The sequence below is a fragment of the Helianthus annuus genome, chromosome 5 (genome assembly GCF_002127325.2).
Source record: "Helianthus annuus cultivar XRQ/B chromosome 5, HanXRQr2.0-SUNRISE, whole genome shotgun sequence".
Lineage (NCBI taxonomy): Eukaryota > Viridiplantae > Streptophyta > Magnoliopsida > Asterales > Asteraceae > Helianthus > Helianthus annuus.
Window position 1 is genome coordinate 35,553,269 of NC_035437.2, and position 10,005 is coordinate 35,563,273.

Sequence of the window (10,005 nt, forward strand, 5' to 3'; positions counted from 1 at the left end):
AACCAGTGAGAATCTTCGCGTAAAACAAAGACTGTAAAAGAGTAAATGCCAAGTCGTCAAAATTGCTTGACATAACTTAAAGATAAAACATTAAACTAAAATTCCGTTTTAGTCAAAAACAACGTTTTATCAAACACATATAGTATGAGATGATTGGGAAATAAACCTAAAACACGACGTGACGCGATCACGGTCAGGAAAGTTATGTGAAATAAAATCACATATTAGCCCGAGAGATGGGTATAAAGTAACTAGACTAATAAGACTAGTCAATGAGGCCGATTAAGATAAATATTTAAATTAAGAAAGTGTTCAACACGCTATCTATATTAAGATTAGCGTGAAATAATCATAGTTGATAAGCGTGTATGACCTAGTGGCCAAATGGCTACTCAGTCAAGCCAAATAATAAAGGTAAGTGAATACAAAACGACAGTGATGGTCCATGAGGTCATAATAATGAAAAGTATTGATCGCCTATACTGAGCGATCACAAGGCAACACAAGCAAAGTGTTGGGAAGTCAGATCGAGTAAGGGCACGAGAAAAAGGATAAAGCCGGAAGGTATGTGGTAATATGCCTTGTAGAATTCCGTTAATAGCACATTTAAATAGTGCTAAATAAATAGGATAAAATCAGGAAATTCATTTTAGTGGCGAATGCTGTACGAATGAACCAAATAAATAAGTTCGTAAAGAAAAGGGGTCTGTTTGTAAACAGTGAAAGATCTCACTAGAAACATCCAAATGGGTGAAAATAACGGATTCACAAGGAATCCGAAAGTATAAAGGCGATGGATTTCGCTAAGTAACTCAAACAAGTCGAAATGACAAGATGGCGTTATTTTGAGTTGCGTAAATTCGCATAAAAGATACATATGTTGTGTAATTAAAAGATGTTACCATATTGTCTAATGACACTAACAAATGGTCAAAGTGTGAGTAATGCTTAGAAGGTTACTCAGTTTATGTACATTGGGTTGAAACTCAAATAAATTATGTAAGAAAAGGTTTCGAGGACGAAACCTCTTTAAGGGGGGTAGACTTGTAACACCCCAAAAATGGATTTGGTAATTAAACCACGTTACTAGTGACGACGGGTAAAATACCGTTAGTGGTAAAAATTAACCCGGTTAATGTTAGGACTTAAATGAATAAATTTGATATGATTTAAAAGAGGATAAATACTTTGAGGAAAACAAAGTATATAGAGAAGGCCCGAGCTAACTGGACTTAAAATATAACGGGCTACGACTACCCCGAACTCACTAAGTTAAACTAGCAAAGTTTAACCTAGTTAACAAAACAAAGTATTGTTGAAAATAAGTAGGTTGTAGCCTACTTACTAGTTAACTAAACTTGAGGGGCCAAAGGAGGAATAATCTAAAAGATTATTTACTAAAATCAAAAACAAAACACACACACACCTAGTGTGTTCGTGAGCGACCAGGAGAAGGCTCCAAGGTGAGCCAAAACCCTAACTCCAACAATTCAACAAATTGAAGCTCAAATCAAGACCCAAATCGATGCATGAACACATATAAATGATCACCTAGTCGTGGGGATCACAAGGTATGTCGAATTTTAAGATTTGGTGATACTTTGAGATTATGATGAACAATCATAATCGAAATTCTGGAATGAATATTGAATCTATGAGTGCTATTGTGTTGAAATCTTTGTTTAGAAACAAACCCTAGTTGAAAACTTGGAGAATTAGTGTTAAAACTAGGGATTTGATAATTAACCTATTATGTGCTAAGTGGGTTTTGATTATGTAGTGAAGATGATGGTTTACACATGTTTAAAATCATCATAGTTACTAGTAGAAACAAGATACTTGAACAATTTGCAAGTTTGAGTGTTGAACATACATGACTTGAGATGGGTTTTTATATGATATAAAAGAATTGATGTTAAGATCGTGATATAGATGCTTGAAATCATGTTACCTAGTAGTTAGTGTGTAAAAATTTGATTTCGTTAAGCATTCGGATGAAATGCCTAGGTGAAATTCAATAAACCAAATGTGCAATGAATAAGTTGATAAGTCGGTTGACTTTAAAAAGTCAAACCGACCAAGTATATGATCAAATGATAAAACTCGATATAAGAAGCGTAGGATGGAATAGTCGTAAATGATTATTACTAACCCAACCGTCTTACGAATTACAATGATAGTTTGACGCATGGCAAGCTAGGTGAAAGCTTGGGGAAGGAAGCGGGTCAAACGAATCAAGAACGAAGGAAAAGCATAATTCGGATGCAAAGTAAGTATATCTTACACTAGTCATATATATTTTTTTAGAGTACGTAAAGAACAAATATCTAATTGAGATATGGTGTTCCGGCGTGTAGTCGTACGGAACAAAATAATCAAATATGATAAGAAACCATAGTGATGGTTAGAAATGAGTTAAAATTGGTTATTCGATCATTTTATGACGAATGAAACATGTACTTTTAATGGTTAGCAAATAATGTAAATTATAATAACCGATAAGGGCAAATTGGTAAATTGACAATATTTGACAAATTGGCGATGGTAATTGGTCATTTAGACCAAACGAGTCAAAAGGGTGAAATTATCACCCTTTGACAATATTAACTAAGGGGTTGTCAAGTTGTATGATTTTAGGAAATAAATAGCACATGGATACTTACATCGCTATCATTTAACGGCCACTAAGGAAAGGTATTGAAACGGGTCAATATATTGACCCGAGCCAGGTATGTATAATGATACAACTCATCATGTAGAATTTGGAGTTCTACAAGAATTAGACAAGGTTAAAATATAGATATTTGGTTACCTCTTAGGTAAACCGAATAAATTGAGTTATGATTAAGGTATTTTAGAAACATATCGATTTCTAAACAAGAATATAGTTAAAAGGTCGTAAGTTGGAATCAAACATGTACTAATAGTCCTTCGTCGTAAATGAAGGACTAAAATTGACTAAAACGTCCTTGTAAGTGAAATTGAGCAAACGAACCATAAAGGTTGTTTGGAAATAAGCGATAGGATGAAATAAATACTTTGAATAAGTATGAAAAGCAAAAGACGTAAAATATTGGTCAAAAGTCTCTATAAAGAGTCTTTGCCGTAAAATAATGATTTGAAGTGTGTAATTTGGAATATATAAATCACTACATTGAATCCACCACAAATATAGTTGTGGTGGGAGGTCATTTGATAAGAAATGTGGGCATATGTATTTAGAAGCGAATGAAAGAGATTGGTGCTTAAAATATGCATAAATACCCTTAACGGGTCAAAATGAGCATATGGGTGAAAATGGGTTTAAAGAGGTATATAAACCTGTAATTTGAAACCTATTATGTTAAACATTTTTGAACTTGATAGGTTTATGGGAAATAAAGGTCAAACAAACTCGTTTGTTCGATAAAAATAGAACGGGACGAAAGTTGGTAAAAAGGGAAATAGCCGAAGACTTAAAAGTCTAAAATTTTGTAAAACCGGAGGTTAGATTTTAACTCCATAAGGTGGAGAATCAAATTACAATCACGTTGGAAGAAACGGTAGGTTAAACGGACAAGCGGTTTGAAAGATACGAAAGTTTTCGTGTCGTTAAACGGCAAAATGGAAAAGCTGGATGCAGGGACCACCGTAACTTACGGTGCCACCGTAAGTTACGGTGGAGATGATATGATTACGATGGTTACATACTGAGTTACGGTGGAAGGATAGACTTTCAGGGGCTACCGTAACTTACGGTGCCACCGTAAGTTACGGTGGACCCAGTAACAAAATATATTTTATTTATTTTAAATTCCCGGATTTGTTTAGACACGTTTTAAACCCCGTATGACTAAAGCATTTCATGTTTATGAAATGTAGGTACTTTTGGATGCCGGAAGACGATCAAGCTCAGCGAAGAACCGAACACGATAAAGATACACTCTTCCGCACTTTGCCACGTTGTAAATTTTAAACAACGAATTCGATCACGTTATGTAGAATAATTTATGATTTGTAAAAGTATTAATAAACCCATATTTCTATAGCATGTGTAGCCTTAACTACACATTTAATTGTTGGTAATTACATACAAAATCGTTAATTAGTAACTAGGGCGTTACAACTAACTTTTGGTTTTCTCGCTTATAACATTCAAACCTTCGCAACTCGTCCATCATTCAACTCGTATCAACAAACCAACCAAGGGTAAGTTAACAATCATTAGGTTCAGTCGTTACCCGCATAACCCCCACACATAACCATGGTCGCAATCTGATAACGGGATTTGTCAGATCCTATGGTACCATAACCTAATACTGGTCGGCTCAACCAAAGCTAATGAATGTCATTCGTTATGTAAATACGTCCAACAAGTTAGTTCACATTATCGAAATCGTTATTGTTTAATATAAACCATAGTATTCGTTTTTGAAATCATGGTTAAAAGCATCGAAATCGTTAACACATATGAATTACCCCAAAACAATTGAAAATCGTAAAATAGGGGAACTATGTACTCACATTGAATTGCAAAGTATCCTTGATCTAATGAACTAACAATGCTCGGGAAAACCAAGGAAATCAAGTGGTACCTAGTAATTGGATAGCTAGTTAATAAATCGACATCTAAATCGGAAGATCGGGTAGAATGAGGTCTTGTAAACCAAATGAGTATTGGAACTCATGTGATATGGTTTAATAAAGCCTACATTCTAAATCAGAACCTATCCTAAGTGCTTACGAGTTACGACCAGTTACGACCCATTAAGGTATCTTACGCTACTTTAACGCGTCATTCGCCGAATGCGCGTTCGAGATGCCTAACTAGTCCTATGACAAGTATTATATGCCCTAACATGTTTAATTATGTTGCATAATCAGTTTATGTGACAAAATTTAGGTTACATATGCTTAAAATCCAATTATGCATGAAAAGGGCATTTTGGTCCTTTTCCTAAGGCATATAAACTTCCTATCATACAACTAATCAAACTAAGTGACCATAAGGTATAACCTTGGAAGGTTATTCCCTATTCAATTATGGTCACAAAATATGCTTGGTCAAATCCTACCGATCGACCAAACGGGTCGGGTTCGAAAGTCTAAGCGGTTGTCAAGACCGCTTGACTTACGACCCTAAACAAGCACTAGACTAAAAGTGACGAGTTAAACATGTTAAAACATGTTTAACTAAGTTAGAAAACAGGTGTGATATCAAAACAAAGTGTTTTGATACCCAAAAATAGCTTCGTTGCAAAATACGCATAAACACGTATTTTGACCGAAAATTTGACTCGACACTTCGACTAATCGACGTGGTAATCAGTAGGTATAGTCACAAGGGGCTATATTCATCGTGATTACGCTCACGTTGCAAAGTTCGAATGAACTTTGTGTTGACCAATTCATGGTCAAAGAAGAAAGTCAAACACTGTTTGACTTTCTTGCTTGAAAATCATAAACAAGCGTGAAAGAAGCTTACAAAAGGTCCAAGCTAGGAAGATTTGATCCAAAACACTCAGGTATGAAGTCTTAACTTCAACTTAGAGCAGATTTAGATCAAATGTGTGAGGAATGAGAATGAACAAGGTGGGTATTTATGGGAAGTCTTGAGTTAACATGATCTTTACAAGTGTTTTTGAGCAAATCAAGGTATGATCTAAGCCATACACTTGTGGAACATAGTTTTAAACACAATGGGAACTCAAAAACTTGCAAATGGTATCCCAAAACTATGTAAAAATCGCCTGAAAACAGCTGCTGTGACCAGATTCAAAGTTTCTGGTCTGGCAATCGGTTGCGCCCCGCGTAGAAGCCATATAAGGCTTACGCGCCCCACGAGGGATCTTTGACATATTGGTAGAAATGGTCCCTGCAAGCATATAACTTGGATTTTGGTGTTTTTAGGTCCCGTTAACCCCATTTCAAGGCTCTACAATGAAGTTAAAGCATAGGGAACATCAAATATTCTTAAAAACATCTCGGATGTCGGTTCATTTGGTCGTACGGTCACGTTCTTCGGTTAATTACGACGAAAACTCAAACGGACGCGAAATCGATCCAAATTACGCGACGAATGGTATTTTTGCATTCCAATCACTAAAATAAAATATTTTAATGATTACAAAAATTTTTGGATGTCCGGATATGTTCAGAACGTAAGATATGCGCGTAAATGCAAACTTATGCACTTTTTGACCCTTTTAGTCCCTATTGATCAAATAAGCGTATTTTCGCATAACGAACCCATCAAAGCCTATTTCTAAGCTATGTAAAGGATATTTATGGTATGTTTAGCTTATGATAAAGTTCCAGAATGTTCGTTGCCATACGAATCGGCATAGTTTCGCAGTTTGTCGTAATTAGTCCCTGCAATAGAATAAACTTGTTTTGGGCACACCAAACCCTCCAAAACTTATTTCTAAGTTATGTAAAGGTTATTTAAGGTGTGTTAAGCCTATTTCACTATTATTAAGTGTTTGTCGCGTTAAGCTGATTACGTTTACGCACCAGTTTGCGTGTAACTTTCCAGAATGCTATTTAAAGCTTGGAATCGAACTAGAATCAAATCGTAAAATCGTCAAACACAAATACACAAATATTAACGCCAAAACACATTGTTTTATTGATAATTGACATTGTTTTACATCGTACATCGTTTACAGAGCACAGTTGTCACAAGTGTTTTATGTTTAGACCCATGTTTAAAGATATAATCAACATGTGGTATCAGAATTTGTGTTGATCATATCACTTTAATCATTAAATCAACTCAAAGTATATGCAAATCGGTCATCTTGAATATATGCAATCATTAAAATGGTTTTGATGATCAATCAGTCAATTATATAAAAATCATCAGTTTGTGTTTTGTTGAACTTGGATTTTTGAAAAAAAGGTCACAGGTTGATCAAATTCCATTTTGTTGATTTAAAGGATTCATGACCTTAAATTCCATTTGTTTTAAATATTGATTGGAAATGCCAACGGAATTATTTAATTAATTCATGATGTGATGCAATGTAAATGCTAATGGCATTATTTAATTGATTCATAATGTGATGATGCGATGTAACACTGTAATATTCCTCTCGGATTATCCATCTGTTTGAGGATGATAGGCAGTACTCAGATTTAGTTGGGTTCCCATAGCAGATTGCATAGTTTTCCAAAAATGAGATAAACATCGAACATCGCGATCAGATATAATATCCAAAGGGATACCATGTTGAGATACAATCTCATCAACATAAATCTTGGCAAGTTTATCAGCAGATAGATCCTCGCGAATTGGTATAAAATGAGCTGACTTCGTTAATCGATCAATGATAACCTAAATAGCATCGTGACCTCTAGATGTGCGCGATAACTTTGTGATGAGATCCATTGCAATGTTCTCCCAACTCCATACCGGTATCTCTGGTTGTACAAGCAAACCAGATGGTTGTTGATGTTCAGCCTTGACTTTGAGACAAGTTAGGCATTTTGATACATACAAGGCAACATCCTTTTTCATACCAGGCCACCAGTACTGAGTACGAAGATCATTGTACATTTTTTCAGCACCTGGATGAATAGAATATCGAGACCTATGAGATTCGTCCATTACTTAAGTGCGAAGATCCTCTTGTTTCGGAATCCACAAACGATCCTTAAAATAGAGTAAACCATCGTCTTTTGTTTCAAGTTTAAGCTCAAGTTGACGTGGTAATTCCTTACCCATCAAATTTTGTGTAACACAAGTATGTTGAGCTTGAGAGACACGAGATTGGATATCAGATAGAATACGAACAAAATTAAGCTTGACTCGTTCCTTTCGACTTAGCGCATCGGCTACAACATTCGCCTTACTAGGATGGTAGCGAATTTCGCAGTCGTAATCGTTTAGGAGTTCAACCCAGCGTCGTTTTCTCATGTTTAGCTCCTTCTGATTGAAAATGTGTTGGAGACTTTTGTGGTCTGTGAAAACCACACATTTCATGCCATAAAGATAGTGTCTCTAGATTTTGAGGGCAAAAACCACAGCACCCAACTCAAGATCATGAGTCGTGTAGTTCTTCTCGTGTATTTTCAATTGTCTTAACGCATAAGCTATAACTTTACCTTGTTGCATAAAAACACAACTAAGGCCTAGATTCGACGTGTCACAAAAGACAATGAAATCATCGTTTCCATCGGACAAAGATAAAACATGAGCATCACAGAGTTTTCGTTTCAGCGTTTGAAATGCTTCTTCTTGTTTAGGTCCTCACTCAAAAGACTTATTCTTTTGAGTCAAAGCAGTAAGAGGAACCGTGATCTTCGAGAAGTTCGAAATCGACGATAATGTCCAACAAGACCAAGAAAAGAACGAACTTCTGTGGGTGTCGAATGTGTGTTCCAATCCTTAATAGCAGAAATTTTGGAAGGATCCACATGAATACCCTGCTCGTTAACAATATAACCTAAAAATTGAATTTCTTTAAGCCAAAATTCGCACTTGGAGAATTTGGCGAAAAGTTGCTCCTTCTTCAGAAGTTCCATCGTCAGACGAAGGTATTGTTCGTGATCGGCTCAAGACTTCGAATAAATGAGAATGTCGTCAATGAACACAATAATGAACTTGTCTAAATAAGGTTTACAAACCCTATTCATTAAATCCATGAAAATAGCTGGGGCGTTCGTCAAACCAAAAGGCATAACAGTGAATTCGTAAGGACCATATCTCGTGCGAAAAGCAGTTTTAGGAATATCTTCTTCGAGTACACGAAGCTGATGATACCCAGAACGCAGATCGATTTTAGAAAAAACATGAAGCACCTTGCAGCTGATCAAAGAGATCATCGATTCGTGGTAGGGGATATCGATTCTTGATGGTAAGCTTATTAAGCTCACGATAATCGATACACATTCGAAAAGATCCATCTTTCTTTTTCACAAACAGGACCGGAGCGCCCCATGGTGAATAACTCGGACGGATGAATCCTTTATCAGATAACTCTTGAAGCTGTTTCGATAACTCTTGCATCTCAGACGGCGCAAGACGATAAGGTGCTTTAGCAATCGTGTTGGCATTGGGTACAAGATCAATATGAAATTCGACTTGACGAACTGGAGGCAAACCAGGCAGTTCATCAGGAAACACCTCTAGATAATCTTGAACAATCGGAATATATTGAATACACTTGGTCTTGCTTTTCTCCTTGGTGACATGTGCTAGGAAGGACACATATCCTTTTCGTAAATAACTTTGGGTTTTCGTACACGACATGAGTTTCGTTAACCAATCCATCCCTATGATAATGTCGAAACAAATCACCTCAGCATGATGTTTCGTTAACCAATCCATCCCTATGATAATGTCGAAACTCCCAAATTGCATCGGTGTGAGGTCAATAGGAAAAAGATGGTTATCGAGGTTCAATTGACAATCGCGAATAACGGAATCGAGTACAATAGGTTTACCAGTAGCAACTTCAACAGATAAGGGTTTCCTTAGTTTAGTTCTAGGTATCGCAAGCAAAGGCTCAAATGATAACAAAACAAAACTTCTATCGGCACCAGAATCGAAAAGAACCGATGCAGGTTAATGGTTAACAAGGAACGTACCATTAACAACCTCGTTGTCAGCACGAGCCTCATTAGCATTCAGCTTGTATGCTCGTCCACGAGCGGGATTCACATTGGCAATGGCATTTGCTAACCTCAGATAATTGTTGCGGAAATGACCCATCTCTCCGCAGTTATAACATGAACCAGGTGGAAATCTAGCAGCATTTCCCTGAACCTGTGCTGGATTCTGAGCAGCTGATTCTGACCCCAAACGACAAATGTTGACCGTGTGCCCAAGTTTACCACAAGTGGTACATTGTTTACAAGCTTATTGGGTCGCATGATGACCATTGCACCTATTGCAGTGAGGTGCGGTACCAGCATACTGTTTCTTGGCAGGAGGTTGTGCTGGTGGGTTCTGAGCGTTCTGATTGGTAACTGCAAAGTTTTGGGAAGCCTTTCGCTTCCTTGATCTCCTTGACGACTCGCCCT